At 37.2% G+C, this 17,579-nt stretch overlaps 1 pseudogene; it reads left to right on the top strand.

The window, feature by feature from the left end:
* The first annotated feature begins 276 nt into the window (after nucleotides 1–276).
* LOC131765170 (polycomb protein SUZ12-like) overlaps nucleotides 277–17,579 on the top strand; it is a 33,737-nt pseudogene continuing 16,434 nt past the window's right edge.

Here is a 17,579-nt window from a genome sequence, read left to right as displayed (position 1 = left end):
ATCCTTTTCCTCATTTGATAGGACATTCCTGCTCCCTAGAAATCGCTCCCTTTGGTGGAGCCCAGCGGTGTCCGAGAGCAGCAGCCGCAACCCCTTGGCTGCCCCCAGTCCTCTCCAGGGCTCGATGGGTGGGATTCGGCCAAGGGTGGCTTGAGTCACGTGGTGGCGAGGGGACAGGGGAAGAGATCCTCGCCCTGCGAGCCCCTCAGACCAGAAGCGACCCGACCAACCCCAGGCAGGCCCCTTCCTGTGAAGTTAGAGACTCGATGATCCGGCATGGATCTCAGTTCATTTAATGAGCCCCTCGACCCCCCAGCACCCGCCCCGCCGTTCCTCAGAGGCCTGCCTCTCCTCAGGGGTCCTGTATCCTCCGGGGGTGGCGACTGACGACGCTCAGAAGGCGAGAAACGGCTCCCTAAGCCGCTCGCTGGGTCCCTCTCACCCCACAATGCACCGGGGCCAGCAGGAAGGCCGCTCCGACCCCTAATTTTCCCGCGAATTCAGTTCAAAGAGGCGGCAGGGCCCGGGGTCAGCAGCGCGCACGGGCCAACCAAGCTGCGCCTGCGCGAGAAGCGCCTCCGCGTGACTGACGGGGGAATGCGCGGGCCAACAGGCTGGGCGTCAGAGCGCCGGGCGGGGGAAGTGAGCGGTCTCCCGAGCGGAGCGGGGCTCTCAGGAGGAGACACTTTTTTTCCCCTCCCTCCTTTCCCTCTTCTCCTCCTCCCTTCCCTTCCCCTCCCCTCCCCTCGCCTCTCTCGTCCTTCCCCCCTCGGTCCGCCGGAGCCTTCTGGGGCGAGCGGTTGGTATTGCCGGCGCTTACTCTCTGGGGCCGCCCGGCGGGTAGCTGGCGTGGGGGAGGAGGCAGGAACCGCGAGGGCGCCTCAGGAGCACGGCGGTGGGGGAGGGGGCGGCTCGGGGCCCTGCGCGGCGTCCGGGGGAGGCGGCTTCGGGGGTTCAGTGGCGGCGGCGTCAGGCGGCAAATCCAGTGGTGGGGGCTGTGGAGGCGGCGGTAGTTACCTGGCCTCCTCCTCTTCCTCCGTGGCGGCAGCGGCGGGGGCCGCGGTGTTACCGGTGAAGAAGCCGAAAATGGAGCACGTCCAGGCTGACCACGAGCTTTTTCTCCAGGCCTTTGAGAGTGAGTGTGATGAAGGCTTTGAGGGCAGGAATCCCCACTCTTGCAGCGTTAGGGGGCCGGGACACTCGTGCTGGGACCCCCTTCCTCACCGGGAGTCGGTTTGATTCGGGAGTGGAGGGCGAAATAGAGGGGGCCATTCCGCCTTCCGGGGTTGTGGCTCGAGGGGGCCCGAAGTCTAGGGCCTTTGAGGGAGGTGGATTAGGGGGTCCAGGTGAGGTTCGTGCCTCCCCGAAGATTTACACGCGAGCTGAGGCATGGTGCCCCGCGTTGAGAGCAGGCTGCTTTTTAGGTGGGGAGGTCACAGTTGGACTGTACAGTTGGATCTACCGTCAGATCCCAGGACTAGTTCTTGCTTTCTTTCATGCCTTCCATACTCTAGAAGTACAAGGCTGTCGGTTGTAGGTTTAGAGGAGCAAAATTAAGCCTGTGAAGAGAGGAGTGCAGTAAAATCGACCAAATTGTCATTAGTCTGAAATGCCTTCGCACTAACTTGGTGCATTAACATGGCACCGTTTGATGCTCTACACCTTTCACATCTTTCCACCAGTTTCATGGGTACGTAAACTGAGACAGGCAGTGTTTAAGCATCTTATTTCTCTCTAGACGATCTCGGAATTCTGTCCGTTTGTAGTTGTCTTCATTTCGGGACATTTTCTGATGTCACTTTCTGTTTTTAAGGTCTGTTTCGAGGGCAGAGCTACGACTTAATTTGGGAAGGGGGCAAGGTGTCTGGAAAGAAGCAATAAAATATATAAGAAATGTCATGACTGTGAGTAATCTGAACTGTTCTTGAATGAATATTACATCCTGATGGTTTTCCTCTTTGCTTTTGTATGGATGTTGTAATTTGGATGACCTTTAATAGCTAGATATCTTAGAGAGACTTGAAAAAACTCAGCTCTACCACTCAGTGTCTTTATTTACAATTTTTTTTTGTGGCATATGTTAAGGGCTTGGTATCAGCTGTTCTTGGAAAGATGTATTACGTTGTTTAATACCCTTCTTTCATTCTCTCTCATTAGTGCTTCATGAAATTCTAATTGGATTTTAATACAAGGAATTTCGGTTTTTATTGAAATTCGTATGGAACCTGCTTGAGAAAGATTCACATTATTCTAGCGTTTGCTCAATATACTTTCAGAAATCTGGAGAGGCTTTCAGTTGGAAATATGGTGGAGAACTAAAGCACAGTGATGACAGTAAACATACATGTTTGCAGCCTTTCTAAAACATCTCATCTCCTTTTAGTTTATTTGAAACTAAAACTAAACTAACTGAAGATTAAGTGGAAATTTAAAAAATTCTTTCCAAATGTAGTGAGAAGACAAATCCTGCAAGAAAGCTTTAGCTGTTTTGCTTTTTTGATGAGTGTACTTCAGAGAGATGAACTGTCATTAAGAGTTAGATATGGTCACAAAACAACTTGATTGTTCTCTAATATTGATCTTAGTTTCTGAGAAGTTTATATGCTTTGATGTATTTACTAATATAGTTATATTAGGTCATTTTTATACCGCTTTATTTAAAGAAACATAATACTAACAGGTCATTAATGTAACTGCTATTATGGTACTTGTATATAAAATATTTTCTATCTGTAACCTAAGTCCTTTATAACAGATTTTAACTAAACAGCATTAAAAACACTGTGGGAATCTGGTACTTTAAAAATATGTGTTGAGGCAGTATTTACATACTGAGGTAATATTTACACTGAGCAAAATAGAAACCTGAACTATAACTAGCAATATTCATTGAAAATTTTAGCTAATTTATGTCTTGGATTTCACTTTGATTATATCTGTATTAGGACATCTATCCAGGTAACGGTTTTATTCCATTTCGGCTTACTACTGTACAGACTTTTGAAAAGACCAGTTAAAAAGTGAACATTTTATTTTCTTATTTGGCTTCAATAAAGAGTTCCTTTACTGAATCCAACTCGTTCACTTTAGCTACTTTTTAGAAGGAGATGGGTTATAAATAGTTTTAATTAAATAAATTAAATGAATATAACTACTTTTCAGTTCTTCATACAGCTAGTTTAAAAATAGCTACCTTAGAAATGCAAGGTTTAAGAACTAGATTGTAGAGAAACTTAAAGTAAATGTAGATGCATTTTGTGAATGTATGCTGTAGATTGAATGTCTTTTGATCTAATCGTGCTTACTTATTTTCTTGATGTAAATGTTCACTACATAGTTTCCATAATAGGTTATGGGTTTATATATTGGTTTATATAACATGGTCTGGGTTGGTATTTTCTTAACAATTTAAGTAATAAGTAAATTTAGATAACTTTGGATTTTGTTTCTGTTACCTAGAACCAACGCAGATCTATAGGTTTCTTCGAACGTGAAATCTTATAGCACGGTAAGTAATCAACAAAATTTACTGATATTATTTTTTTCCTAGAATTTCACCTATTTAATTTTAATATTTTAACTATTTTTATAGCCAGTATTTTTGCATAGAACTCTTACTTACATGTCTCATCGAAACTCCAGAACAAACATCAAAAGGTACATTTTATGAATCTTATTTCAAGTTGTTCAAACCATGTTAAAATTTTGTTTTAAAGTATGATTTCTAATGAAAGATTAAATATGAAAACCGAGGTGAAAGAGTGAATTGGTTGCAAAGTGATTTTTAATAGTATCATTTCTGTAAATCCCAGTTGATTGCCAGTTTTTTCCTAACAAGTGATTTGGTAATGGAGTAAATGAAGTGATTTTACTGACTAATGTTTTTTACTCTGTGCTAATAGTTATTTTCAAGTTTGGTAGAAGTTGAGGATTTAAGTATTTACTAAAGGGCTCATGGGAACTATCTTTGATACATAAATTTAGCAGTTAATGTCTGAATATTTCTTATATGTTCTAACAATAAAGAATTCACTTCTATGAGGATAGGTTCAGAAAGTCTCATTTTATGTCTTTGGTGGTTGTCTTATTAAAAGGGAAATACTTTTGAAGTCAGTAGGAGGAATGTCTTTAAAAACTTCTTAATCTTAATCACCTAGTCTTAAAGTGGAATCTGAAGGTGTCAGAGAGCTTGTTTTTGCTATGTAACATTTAACCGTATATAATTATAGAATGGTAGTTTCTTGTTCTGCACCCATGACTATTTACTGAGCATATCAAGTGAACAACTTTACATTTAAAGGAGGGAACCTCTACTAAGCATTTGGTATTGTCATAGTTTTGACTTAGTAAAACCATTAAGCTTTTCAATAAACTTTGAAACTAAACTCCTTTGGAGACTCCTACTGGTTATTAAATAAGCACCGCTTTTTTTACAGCAAGACATAGTTTAGCTTTGTAGATATATCTAGATGTATTTTGAAGGATTGAAACGTTAAAACTATTTGTCTTCTGGTAATCTTTCTGAATCGAGAGAGAGAGAGAGAGAGAGAGAGAGAGAGAGAGAGAGAGAGAGCGCGCGCGAGCGAGCAAGCGAGCGCGCATTGCATTTAAGGGGTGAAACCTGCCAGGTGCCTAAATAACTAGGAAGAAGGTGATGAATTAAGCAGCAGAATTATGTCAGCTCTTTACCTGTCTCCTCTATGCCAGGAATCAGGAAAATTTTTCTCTAAAGGACTAGATAGTAAATATTTCAGCCTTTGTGGTCCAGGAAACGGAATTGAGGATATTAGGTAGTATGTAGGTACTTACACAGAAAGAGAAAACGAATATCAACATTTTTTTTTAATTGATGAAATTCAAAACATAATAATTGAGTGCAGTGTTTTCTTTTTTTTTCCTTTTCTTTCTTGGGGGGTGGGGGTTGCTGCACGGCTTTCGGGATCTTAGTTCCCTGACCAGGGATTGAACCTCGGCCCTGGCAGTGAGAGCGCCAAGTCCTAACCACTGGAGCCAGGGAGTACAGTGTTTTATAATATGTGCCTACTAGTGAGAAATGTGGGATTCTTTTATTTTTGTGGGGTAGGGTGGGAGGGATAACATTTAGCTTAATTGGGATTTAGAGTTAGTATTCTCTGTTATCAAATCACTTGCAAATGTTTTATCTGTAAAAACCATTCTTAGCTCATGGGCTGTGCAGAAACAGACAACAGGCTGGATTTGACCAATGGTCCATAATTTGCAGACCCTTGATTTACTCTATAAATCTAGGTGAATTTGATTTAGTAGTAAACTTTTTCTTTAAGTATTTTTAATATGGAAGATCAGTTACCATGTAGAGGGCTTCCCTGGTGGTCCAGTGGTTAAGACTCTGTGCTTCCACTGCAGGGGGCACAGGTTCGATCCCTGGTCAGGGAACTCAGATACTACATGCTGAGGTGTGGCCAAAAAAAATTGTTTTTTAAGTACTGCAGTTATCATCTAGAATGCTTCCTGATTTTAATTTTAAAATGATAAAGTGTTTTCAGAATAAATTTGAGTTTAATCCATAAGTATATTAAAAATATACATCATGTTTGTTTATTAGACTATTTGACTGCCTCATTGTGGGATACATTTCTGTTGTCTGCTAATGAGTGGAGGCAATTTCAAAAGCATGGCAGTAGAAATGAACTTTCTTAATTTAGTACCCCTTAGGTAAAAAAATTTCCTTTGGGACAGTTTTGAAGCAGTTTGCCAGCCAAGAAACATACATTCCATTTAATTTACTTCCATGTAAAAATGCATTAGGAATCACTTAATTCTTTTGTTGTATGCCTGGCATATATAAGACAATAAGACTGATTTTTAACAAATTATACTACAACTTAATATCTTCAAATGAACGCTGTCCTTTTCAAAGTAAGTTGGTGAATTTGGAAGGTGATGAATTCAGCCCAGCGATTGTGGTCTTTGTTCCAAATGTTTTTGGAACTGCTTTTACAGAATTGCTTTTAGTACAATCCCTTTGCTCAGAATGTTTTTGGAACTCCTTTTGTACTGTTACACAACAACATCATATTCATTGTTGGAGTACACTTATCACTCCTTTTGAAGTTGTACAAGCAGGTGTAACATTAATCTGATATATTTGTTAAACTTGCCTTTTACTTTAGTTGCACTTCATAGAGGTATTCAGATTCTGTAGCCTGACACTACACTGGCACAGTGGAAATACTGGTGAGGACAATGGCGTCTTTTATTGAATCCATTTTAGTAGGTTTTATGTAAGCTGTTTCTGAATCCTCCCCCGAAAATGTCTTGAATTTTAAGAATATTCTCCTTTATGATGACCTTTTGATAACTATTTCCCTTGTTAAATCTGAGCTACAGTAGCAGTACCTTTCTAAAGAAACAGAAATACTTGGTGTTGGGAGGTGGGGCTGCTTTTGTATAGTTGCCTATACAGTTCGTTTTGTTTTTCCTAAGGAATGCTGGGTTACCTGTATGATCTATTCAAATGGTTGTTAATATTCAGTTTTCCTATGTACAGCTGCATAAAGTTGGAAGAGGTGAACCTTGTGACCTACAGTCTTAACTTTTCTTCCTACAGACAGGGTTTCTTCTTAGTCATTACACAAAGATAAACATATTATTCTAAAAAGTTTTCAGTAACTTTACAACCCTCCTCAGTAGTACATTTCAGTATTTATACTGAAAAGTTCTTTGTAACTAGCCTAAAAGAATCCTACATTTTTCTTCTTTCTTCTCTCTTATCTATGGAGATTGAAAATGTATTGCCTGCCATCCTCCTTAAAGAACTCCTTACTGTGCTTTATTGGGGGAAACTTTAATATTGAGGTTTTCAGTAACTCTAAAGGTAAAGAGAGAAGCTTTTTTTATAAAAAAGATCTTTTGTTAATGGAGGCTATTTATTCACCTGAAATATAGATCGTATCAATTCTGCTCTTCCTATCAGTGTTTTACTACAATATATTTACATTAACATTTCTCTACTGATAATTTTTATTATAGTAGTTGAGTACAATAGCTGTTTTTGAGGAATGAGCATATTAGTAATTTCTAATATCTGAATTCAAATTTTATAAGAATACATGAATCTTTCCAAGTTCTATATTTGAAGAAAATATATGAGTATAAATAGAAATATTTGTTTCCAATTAACATATATGGGTCTAATTTTTCAGCCTCTAGAAAATGTATATAGTAGAGCACCTTAAGAACTAAGATGAGGCTTGTTTTAGAATCCATTCATTCTTTTTTTTATTTCCAGTATGCGGGCCTCACACTGTTGTGGCCTCTCCTGTTGCAGAGCGCAGGCTCCGGAAGCACAGGCTCAGTGGCCATGGCTCACGGGCCCAGCCGCTCTGTGGCATGTGGGATCTTCCCAGACCGGGACACGAACCCGTGTCTCCTGCATCGGCAGGCGGACTCTCAACCACTGCGCCACCAGGGAAGCCCTAGAATCCATTCATTCTTAAATTGCTTGCTAAGGGTGTGGTTATTCTTAATATAAGCTTCTATTTTATTGGAAATTACTTTTTTCTCTTAAAGTTGTTAAGTTAAAAGCTGATAATTTTGTTATGATTTGATGGGTATGTCCTTTAAACTTCAAATTTTTTTTGTGATGGTGACAACCATCTCTTTAAAATGACATACTTAACTTTAGCCATTGCTGCTAATCTTTGAGGATGTTTTACTAACTTCATATTTGTTTTATGGAATATCCATATTTGTCAGGTTACTTAATGGAAATACAAGTGTTTCAAAATATACATAATTTGCATTTGTTTGGCTCAGTCCAACAAATGCTTGAACACCTACCAAGTATAAGGCAATATGCCAAGCACTATGTGGCTTTCCTTGAAGAAAACAAATCTCTGCCCTTCAGGAGCTAATAATCTAGTAGAAATAAAATATTTATGCAAGTTTCACGTTTAGGAGACTAAATGTCAAAATAAATGTAAACCAGGTGATATAGGTGGGGAAAAATCACTCTGGTTTGGGAATAATTACAAAAGGTTTCGTAGAAAAGTTAGCATTTGAGATGGGGCTTGAGGGCTTGTTTGCTGTATTACAACATAACACTGTCTCGATAGTATTCATTGTTACGGCTAACCATCCCATAATTTATCTTATTATAAATAAAATCAGATCTCCAACTTGCCTATTATAGTGACAGTAAAGTATAATCTGTTTGTTTTTCCCAGTTGAGAAGTGATTATTTTGTTTATCTGTCTCTTCCAGGAAAACATTTAAAGTTGATGATATGTTATCAAAAGTAGAGAAAATGAAAGGAGAGCAAAAATCTCATAGGTAAGATAACCTAAAAGTTTACATGAAGTGACATACTTGAGGAAAGAGGAAAAAGTACAGTGATCATTTTCCTAGTGATCACCTCAATATTGTAAGGAGTTAGAATGAACCTTAGATCTCACTTGGTCCAAACTCATACACAGATCAGGGATTACTTCTGTAGCATCCCTGGCAGAGAATCAGTTCTTAAGCCTCATCTTGAATATCTCTAATGCTGGGAACTCACTGTTTTCTAAGGCAGTTCTGTTCATTATTGTTTTTCTCTACTACCAATTTCTTGCATTCTGAATCAGAGTTTCTGTAACTTCTGTATTTAGTGTTAATCCTACTATCTCCTCTAAAGAATGATGGAGACTCATTTTTTATGGTATATGCTAGGTACTGTGCCAGCTGCTTCACAACATCACATGTCTTCTAAGTAATCATCTACAATTCTGAGAGAGGCTCTCTCTCTTTTTTTTCCCCATCTTGTCCTTGCTCTTATTTACAACTTTCAGGCAAAATATTCTTAACTTTAGTTTATATTTGAAATATGTTTATCACATGATAGTTTCAGAAACCTGGCCCTTTGGATGGAACCTTCTTATTGTCTGTTTTCACATGTGTTACCCAGAACTAATCCCTAAATGTTCTGACTAGCCTAATATCTGCCTAGGCTACACAGTATGCTTCCCTTCCTCGACAGTATGCTTCTATTTGTTCTTTCATATGAAAACTAAAGAAAGTTGAATATTATTCTAAAGAGAAACAGGGACTTGGGTGGTATTTGTTTATTCATTGACTACTTTTAGGAAGAATGTAGAACTAAAAATACTGGATTAAAAAAAATGGAATTGGGAAAATTGCCACATGGATTTTTCTTTTTCTCTTGAAGTTTTAAATCATATCTTGCCAGTTTAGATAGGATGTACACTGACTTAATGATGCTTCATTTATACTTTCTCATTTTTGTGACTAGTATAAGATGTCATTTTTCAATTGCTTTTATTTTAAGTTTGCCTTTTCAATTAGGTTATTTTACTGGAATTTTTTATTGCATTTTAAAATTTTTGTATCAGTATCTTGCAGTCTTGTAGGACTGAAGTGTAATTTATATTTCCATATCTAGGCAATCTTGATTTGTAAATAGACTTTGATAGTCCATTCCCAAATCTTTACCTAATCTGTTATTGCCCAAGGAATACCTTACAATACAGGTTTATAAAGACTGAGAATATTCCCAGCGCATGCACTCTCTATTCTTTGCTTGAATTTCTATTCCAGATCGTTGGCTGTTTACCTACCCTGGACAGAGCTTTTGGGATCCTCAGGGCCTTTTTAACTTATAAAGTATAAAGCTGTAGTCAGAACCTAATGTGACATCCTCACTTCTTTTCTTCTAAACACCTTAATAGTTTGCCCTCCAGGTCTTTCAGGGCTCATGTGAGAAGGAAGAATGAACCAAGAGGAAGAAAACTTGACCCTTTTCTTCATCTTCCCCATCAGGGTTCTACCTTCATCACTGCTAAACCTTACTACTATCTCATTGTGACCCTGGCTTTGATAAATATTACAGAACTTCCTTGATAGTGTGTGTTGTGAGGAAGATAGATTATACTGGTCAGTTCTCTCTGAATAATCACTCACCCAATAATTATATTTCTTTCGACCCAATGGGTTCAATAGCTAGGCCAGTACTATAACAGGGGTATTGTTAACCAACTCACAGAAACATCAGAGAGTTGCATAGAATTCCTGCTTGTAATTTTGAAAAGCAACTTTTTCACTCTTTAGGATCTAGCTGGGACCAGTGAGTTGGTCATTTCAACACCCAAGATCTTTTTTATTTCAAACAGACCTAACTGTTAGAGCTGACCATGCTTATTTAATACCCAGTGAGGCACTTTAGGCCCAGGAGGTACTGAGTTACTGTACTAGGTGCTTCAACCGCCCCCCTGGCCGCCATCTTTATGAATGTCTCATTGTTGCTCCCCGAGTCACTAAAATTAATTGAGAAGTTGCTTCATTTTAAGTTTACCCCTAAGGCCCTGTATTATTAAATTTCTTCAGTGTATTTCTCATCTCAAATTAGGCATAATTGGTTTAGTAGACCAATAGGTCTACTAAACTTATCACATAGGATTGTAAGAAGTTCTCTAGATACCAGTATATAATGCCAGCATTGTAAAACTTTACTTGTAAAATCTATGGGCAAATTCCCTGAGAGAACAAAATAAGCCTTTGTTGTTAATTCGTAGATGTTAAAATCTTAAATCACATACACAAAGGTATTTCCATGTGTATGTTTATTCTTTACCATCTCAAACATAGAGATCTTGTTCAGTTTAATTGGATCCTGGGTCTGTTCAGTAGCTACTGTCTGGATGTCTCCCACTGGAACTCATGTTGTTTTAGTACTTCCACAGTTTTAATGTCTCCACTCTCAAACCCAATGTATTTCATTCTCAGAGTTCCAGGAGAATATCAAGATACCCCAAATTACTGTAGTACTACAGCCCAAAGCTTAGAACAGTCAAATGCCTGACCTGTTTATGACAGTTGTAGTGACTTACAAACAAACCCAAATTCCTGGCATTGTCTGTACAAAATAAAGTTGGTGTCCCAGGATCTCTTTTGTGTTTTATACTCTAGATCTATATTTGTCTTACTTGTCTCAGATAATGGCAGAAATTTATTAGGGGAAGGAGCTGATAGAAAAAAGAAACATGGGACATTTCATGGTTTTCACTTCTTTAAGGTAACCATTTGTGACAATAGACCAGAATTGCATTTGTAACCTTAAAACTCAACCATAACACCCACCAACTATGAAGATTTTTTCTTTTCTCGAACAGTGGCTTCTAAAAACTCCACAGCAATTAGCAAATTTTAGAAATTCATAGTGGTCAAACTACTTGACCAGGTTTTTCACATAGTCTAGTGACCAGACCACTAGTCTCCAGGTTTTTCCTAATCTTTCTCCTTGCTCTTTTGGTGTGGTTATGTATATTTAAAATATCTTTATTTTCTTTTTAGAATTTCTGATGTAATGCCTTATATTCTGTCTTCTCCGTCTCTTGTTTCTGGCATGCCAGTATATTGTGGGTTTTGAGTTTATTTTGAGTTTTGACCAAGTGCCATGGTTTATTGGTATAAATCTCTGATCTTTCTGTAGTTTTCTGTTCTAGCAGGATCCCAGGGGGTCTCTTGGGCTATTAATCCTACCAGTTTTGGAATTCTCTAGTCATATCTCTTGTCTTCTAAGTGCATCTCCACTGACTGAAAGGTATCATGAAAAGATTTCCAAGTTGGAATTGCTTCCAGAAGTATTTCCTGTGGTCAGATTAGAAGCATTTCCACTTAATCATTTTCTGTTCCTGGTCTACTGTTAGTAGCTGGAGAAATCCCCTCCAAAGGTAACTGAACTAGAACATCTACTAGATATATTTTCAAACCTATGTTTTTAGTAGGTTGATAAGGTAAAGTACCTTTCATCACTTTTTGTTGTTGTTATTACAACCTAAAGTTCTGAATTAGTAATCTTCCTTTTATCATCTTTTTGTACTGTAACAAAGTCTGGGATTTTTTTCTGGGATTCCCATTTCCTCAGTGTACCATGTCCCAGACCCTATCCTAAGTCCTAGGGGATATAATAATGAGCAAAACAGATGAAGACCTTGCCTGTATGGAACTTATTGGCATTTAAGAGAAAAAGACGTCATTCCAGAATAATGGGCTTGATGCAGTCACCAATTCCTCAGCTTTATAATACATCACAGCATGACATGTAACAGTGTAGATGCCAAATAGCTTATCATCACACTTGGGCTATTTTGAGGTGATACAGCCGTGACCCTAGAAATGAAGCCTTACACCTGCCACTATCAGATTAATGTGTACAAATTCAAGGCCCTAATCTTGGTTTCTTTCCTGCATAAAAATGTTGGTCCTCCTGTGGCATCTGGCTGTTCTTAAAATTTGAGTTTCCTACATGAATCTCATCGCAAAATGTTAGTCCCTTATGAATTTAAATGTACTCAACCTTATTCTGCAGACTTCTTTAGAATTGTCAGGTACTTGTGTTTAGACTCTTATCCCCAAATTTCACATTCCCCCTCTAGTTTCCTGTTGCCATATTGCTTGCTTCCTAAGATACAGATAGGGAACACATCAGGAAGAGGAACCAAATCCTTATCTGATATCTTATCTTGATCACCTAAGCTAGATCCTTTGCTGCCTAAAACTAAAGAGGCCTGACCTTGTTTGTTTCTTCCCTTCTCATTCCCCTCTTCTGATCCAGTTTAACCTATTAAGATGTGGACACAGTAGCAACAAGAGAGGGAAGAGGGTAAATCAGAAAGGGAAAGAAAACTGCCCTTTTTCCTTGGACTCAGCCATCAACTAGGCCTCATTGTTACATTTTATTCTAGGTCCATATCAAGAGTGTTTACTTTTAGGAGGGGAAGGAGGAGGGGAAATTGTGCATAGCAAATCACATTCCCAAGTTTGTTTTTTAAGTTGGTTACTTGAAATTTGGAATTCCTTTTCTCAAAGAAATGTTGTAATGGTGGCTGAATGTCCTTGCCGTCTTTTTTTGTGTGTGTGCTTGCCATCTTATTTAACTTATAATGTAGCAATTAAAACTGTGTCTCAGACCATCCTTTGGTGACCTTTTTGTTTGTTTTTAATTTCCAGTCTTTTGTAGATGGATACTTTTGTAAATGTACTGATCACATACTTGGATGTTATGGCAATGTTAAATTTTTATGAAAGTGGTTAAAGTCTTATTCTCAACTTCTTGCCGTGTTGTGGAATGGTAACAGTATCCTGGATGACCTCAGTCTGCAGACCACGCTTTGAATAACACTAATTTAAAATATTTTCTGGGGTAGATCAATGCAAGGTATTTCTGTCATTTCACAGTTGGAACTTAGAATCGCATTCCCTATAAAAACAATGTAAATAATACTATAAGTACTACAGTATAATGGGTCCTGATCCCTGACCTTAGAAATCTTATTACTCTAGGGAGGACATCATTATCCTTTTGAAAATCATTTGTTGAGTGCCTTTCTGTAAGACACTGCTAGGTGCTAAGGACACTGATATGTCAAGAGAGAATGTGTGTGAAAAATTGTGACAAAAAAAGTGGTAAATACAGGTGCTTGTAAAGGAAATTAAGCTCTGGGATGTTTGGGGATGGGTCTTTGTAGAAGAGGGAGAGGGTATTTTGATGGATTGTTTAGTATTTTATCCAAGCCTCACAATCTTGAGAGAGGTTATCTCCTCATTTTATAGATATCAGGTCACAGCTAATAACTGGAGCCAGAATTCAAACTTGGATTTTGTCATCCTATTCTACTTTCCTATATATGGCTTTAGAGGTAAAAAGGAATGGGAACCATATTACAGACAGCGGTTAGACAAAAGATTTCACAGTTGGGGACCCATTAGAAAATTGGAGAAAGGAATGATTCATACAAAATCATTTTAAGAAAATTTACCTGGCCTTAGTAGGTAGGTTTAACTGAAGCAACTAAGAATAGGATAAACTGGTTGGGACTAATGGATTATCTTCTAGCAAGGAAACTGTAGAATATTTCTCTCTTTCAGTTTTGTTTTGGAGTTTCACCAATTCTGCATTGTTAGGTTACATTTATGGAACAGTTTTGATAGGAAAATGCTAATTATCTTTTAGTAAAATGGCACGTAGATTTCATAGATGGTAGATATACTTTTTAAAAATCAACTTTGGGTATAATTAATATTCAATAAAATACACTCACCCTAAGTATATAGTTTGAGTTTTGCCAAATGTATGCATTCGCACAAGCATAACCACAGTGAAGATATAGAACATTTTCATTACCTTGAAAAAGTCCTTTGAGCTCCTTTACAGTTGATCCCCTTAATGTACTTTTTTTTTGAGGTATAAATGATATGCAGTCCAGTTCACTCTTTGGTGTATAGTTCTGATGCATTCAGCCAGGTAACAACCACTACAATTAAGATAAACCCTACAGATTCCCTCATGCCCCGTTTATAGTCAACTCTCCACTTCCTCTGTGTTTTTGAAATGTATCTGATACGTGTTAGAAAGTAAGATACATGAATTAACTGTTTTCAAGAATCCCATTTTAGTTTCTTGATACTTAAGTTATAGTTGCTGTTCTTAGTTTTTCTTTTCTATGTTTATGCTTTCTAACTCTGCTTGGACCCTTACACTTCTACTCTACCATAGTCATTTTGTTCTCTACTGATATCCTAGCATACTTTTCTTAGTACTGTTCTAGAAATGCCCTTCAGGACCCCCACCTTGTAGTTTTTTTAAGCATACGCTTTCATGGATTACCTCACTAAGAAAATAGAGGTATCCTCACATCTTCTGTTGAAATATCTCACTTACCTCCTGTTTCTCTAAGAAGAAGAGTCCTGGGCAAAGTTACAGAGCTAACCTCTTTATAACATGTCCTCATTTCCAGTCATTACCTGTTCCTTAACACTCACTTGCCTCAAAGTCTTTACATAACTCTTCCCCTCTGATTATAAGGATGCGTAGATTGTCACCATCATTTAAAAAAAAACACAAAAACATACCCTTTATTGATCCTTATTGCCCTTTTACTGCTATTTACTTTGATTCTTTAGTAAGTTTCTTGAGTAAAAGTACTGCTTCCCTTTTCCCAACATCTGTTCTGGAAAGTTATGAATGGTTCCTGATCACGAGATAGATTGCTCTTTTTCCAGTTGAAAGGTACTATAAAAGCCTGTTGATGTTTTTGTTTATTCTATCCCAACTTACTAGTTTTTCCACTGGTAGTAAATATTTTTCAAAACAAAAGGATCATTATAGTTTATGCTTCCTTTTCATTGCTTCTAAAACTAAAAGTGAAAATGACAAGTTGAAACAGTAAATTACAAATCTATAGCAGATTTGTGATTGTAATATTTCATCCCTAATTGAAGTAGAAAGTGATGGTTCTGCATCATTTGTTAGGAGGTTGAAATTTCGTAGCTTGAAAATACTCAAAAACTTTTGCCTGGATTCAGCTACCGTTTTGACGGGTGGGAAGGGAAACCTGTCCCCATTTTATAGGTAGAACACTGAAGCACAGTAAATTATCTTGCCTCTTATTTGGTGGTTTATTTTTTTCTGCCTTGCTTCTTTGGTGTTTTTGTTTTTATTTGTGTGTGTGTGTGTGTGTGTGTGTGTGTGTGTGTGTGTGTGTGTGTGTTTAATGTGTATAGACACACTGTATTGGATGTCATACTTAACAGGGAGAGCATGGGGTCATGGGCTTGAACAGAGTTAAGAATTAGGCAGCCAAATATTTATATATTAGCTGAAGTAGCTTTGATTTCAGTGTTATATTTTAAAGTTTAGGTTATTTTTATTATAGAATATTAAAGTGATAAAATTTTTTTGTTCTGTTTGGCTTGTCAACTCATCTGCAGCTTACATTTACTGGTTTCTTCCACAAAAATGGTATGTACTTAAACATATTGGCATTCTAACAACAAAACACCTTTGTGACTGAAAAAAATTGCGTGTAAATTCAGAAAATTATATTTAATGGAAAAGATGTTGATGTTGATAATTTAATTTCTCTTTAGTGGATTTCTCCAACAGTTTCAATTATTGCTTTATTTGGTCAATGGTGGGATATGGAGGAGGTAACTTGCAACTCATTAAACTTTAAAAGTAGTAGTTCTTAAATTTTAGTGTGTGTAGAAGCATTTTGACAGTTTGTTTGAAATACATATACCTGGACCCTACAGGGACTCAGATCTAGCAGGGTTTTGGTGGAGCTTAGGAGTCTGCATTGTAATAAAGCACCAAGGTAATTCAGAAGTAGGTTGTCTGAGGAACAAGTTTTAGGAAACTCTGGCATTAAAAAAAATGTGTCAATATATATGTGTGTAACTGAGTCACTTTGCTGTGCAGCAGAGGTGGGCACAACGTTGTAAATCGACTACACTTCAATAAAAATAAATAAATAAGAAACTCTGCCTTAAAAGTTTTTTAAAAATTGTAGGTAGACTTTATACATAAGGTTGTGTTCATCGCCTTGTTTTCTTATTGCTGTCTTGCTGTCTATTTAAGTTTTAAGTAGATTTTTAAATTATTAAAATAATCAGTGCTGTGTGGGATCATTCTTGAAGGTAAATGTTAGCTTCATCTGGTTCATATCTAAATAGATGAAATCCCAGCTCTTACCGCTCAACCGTACCTTTTAGGGCTCTAAGTATCACAGTTTTAAAAATGCTGTGTAACATTATCTTACCCAACTCAGAGCCATCATCTTTCCAAAGATTGTAAGTAGAAAATAATGGGAAGGACTTGTAATGAAATTCAATTTCTTAGATTTTTGTCATTTTTTTATTTCCAACGTTTTTCAAACTTTAAATTATAAAGACTAATGATGAGAATTGTAATTAATTGCCTTAGAACCTGGAATAGGTGAAGAGTCTCCTGAGTAGAGCCCTTTCTGCATAAACATTTTGAGTATTTTTAATACAATAATAAAACAACTGAAACAACCACTGCTACCAATGGGATATATCAATGTGTTAGATATTATATAAAGAAAATTATATAGTCATAAATGTTACTTCATTAAAAGAGGTGAAAGCATACTGGGTAAAGTTTCCGTTGGTTTCAGAATGAATAAAATGCCTCTAGGCTTGTCCATCTTAAATTTGTGTGTGTATCCTTTAATAATCAGGTAATGGAATAAAACCTTTATAAGAAACAGGTCAAGTTGGTCATCCTTGGTATTGTTTAGTAAGAAACAAAGTTTAATAATAAGCAGAATGGTTATATTAGAACAGTTTGATAACTAGTCAGGTTTTTAATGTAAGAAATTTGAAGTCTGGTCATATCTGTATTAGCAGCTAATGTAACTTTACTTATAGTTTTGCCTTACATCTGGTCTATTTAAGTAACCTCAGTAGCATTTTCATGTTTTTTTCCTCCTAAATCATTTATAATCATCTTGTAGAAATCATATTTCTAATCACTCATCATACTTTGTCTTCTGTGATACTTAAAAAGTACATGAACTCTAATACTTTAGAAGCTTATAATTTGAATTTTATAGGTTTGTTTGCCCTTTGTTCTCAGGGACTTCTATAAAACATATAAATTATTCATCACTGAAATCATTGATGGATATTAATTGAATAATATTTACTAATTAATATTATTTAATTAATAGTAATTGAATTTACTTAAATTAGTTAGTTGAAATTAACTGGAACATGGTAGGATAAACTTCTTTCCCATC

Source organism: Kogia breviceps, chromosome 11, assembly GCF_026419965.1.
Source record: "Kogia breviceps isolate mKogBre1 chromosome 11, mKogBre1 haplotype 1, whole genome shotgun sequence".
NCBI lineage: Eukaryota > Metazoa > Chordata > Mammalia > Artiodactyla > Physeteridae > Kogia > Kogia breviceps.
Note: the sequence above shows the minus strand (reverse complement) of the source record. Positions and strands in the feature narration are given on the sequence as shown.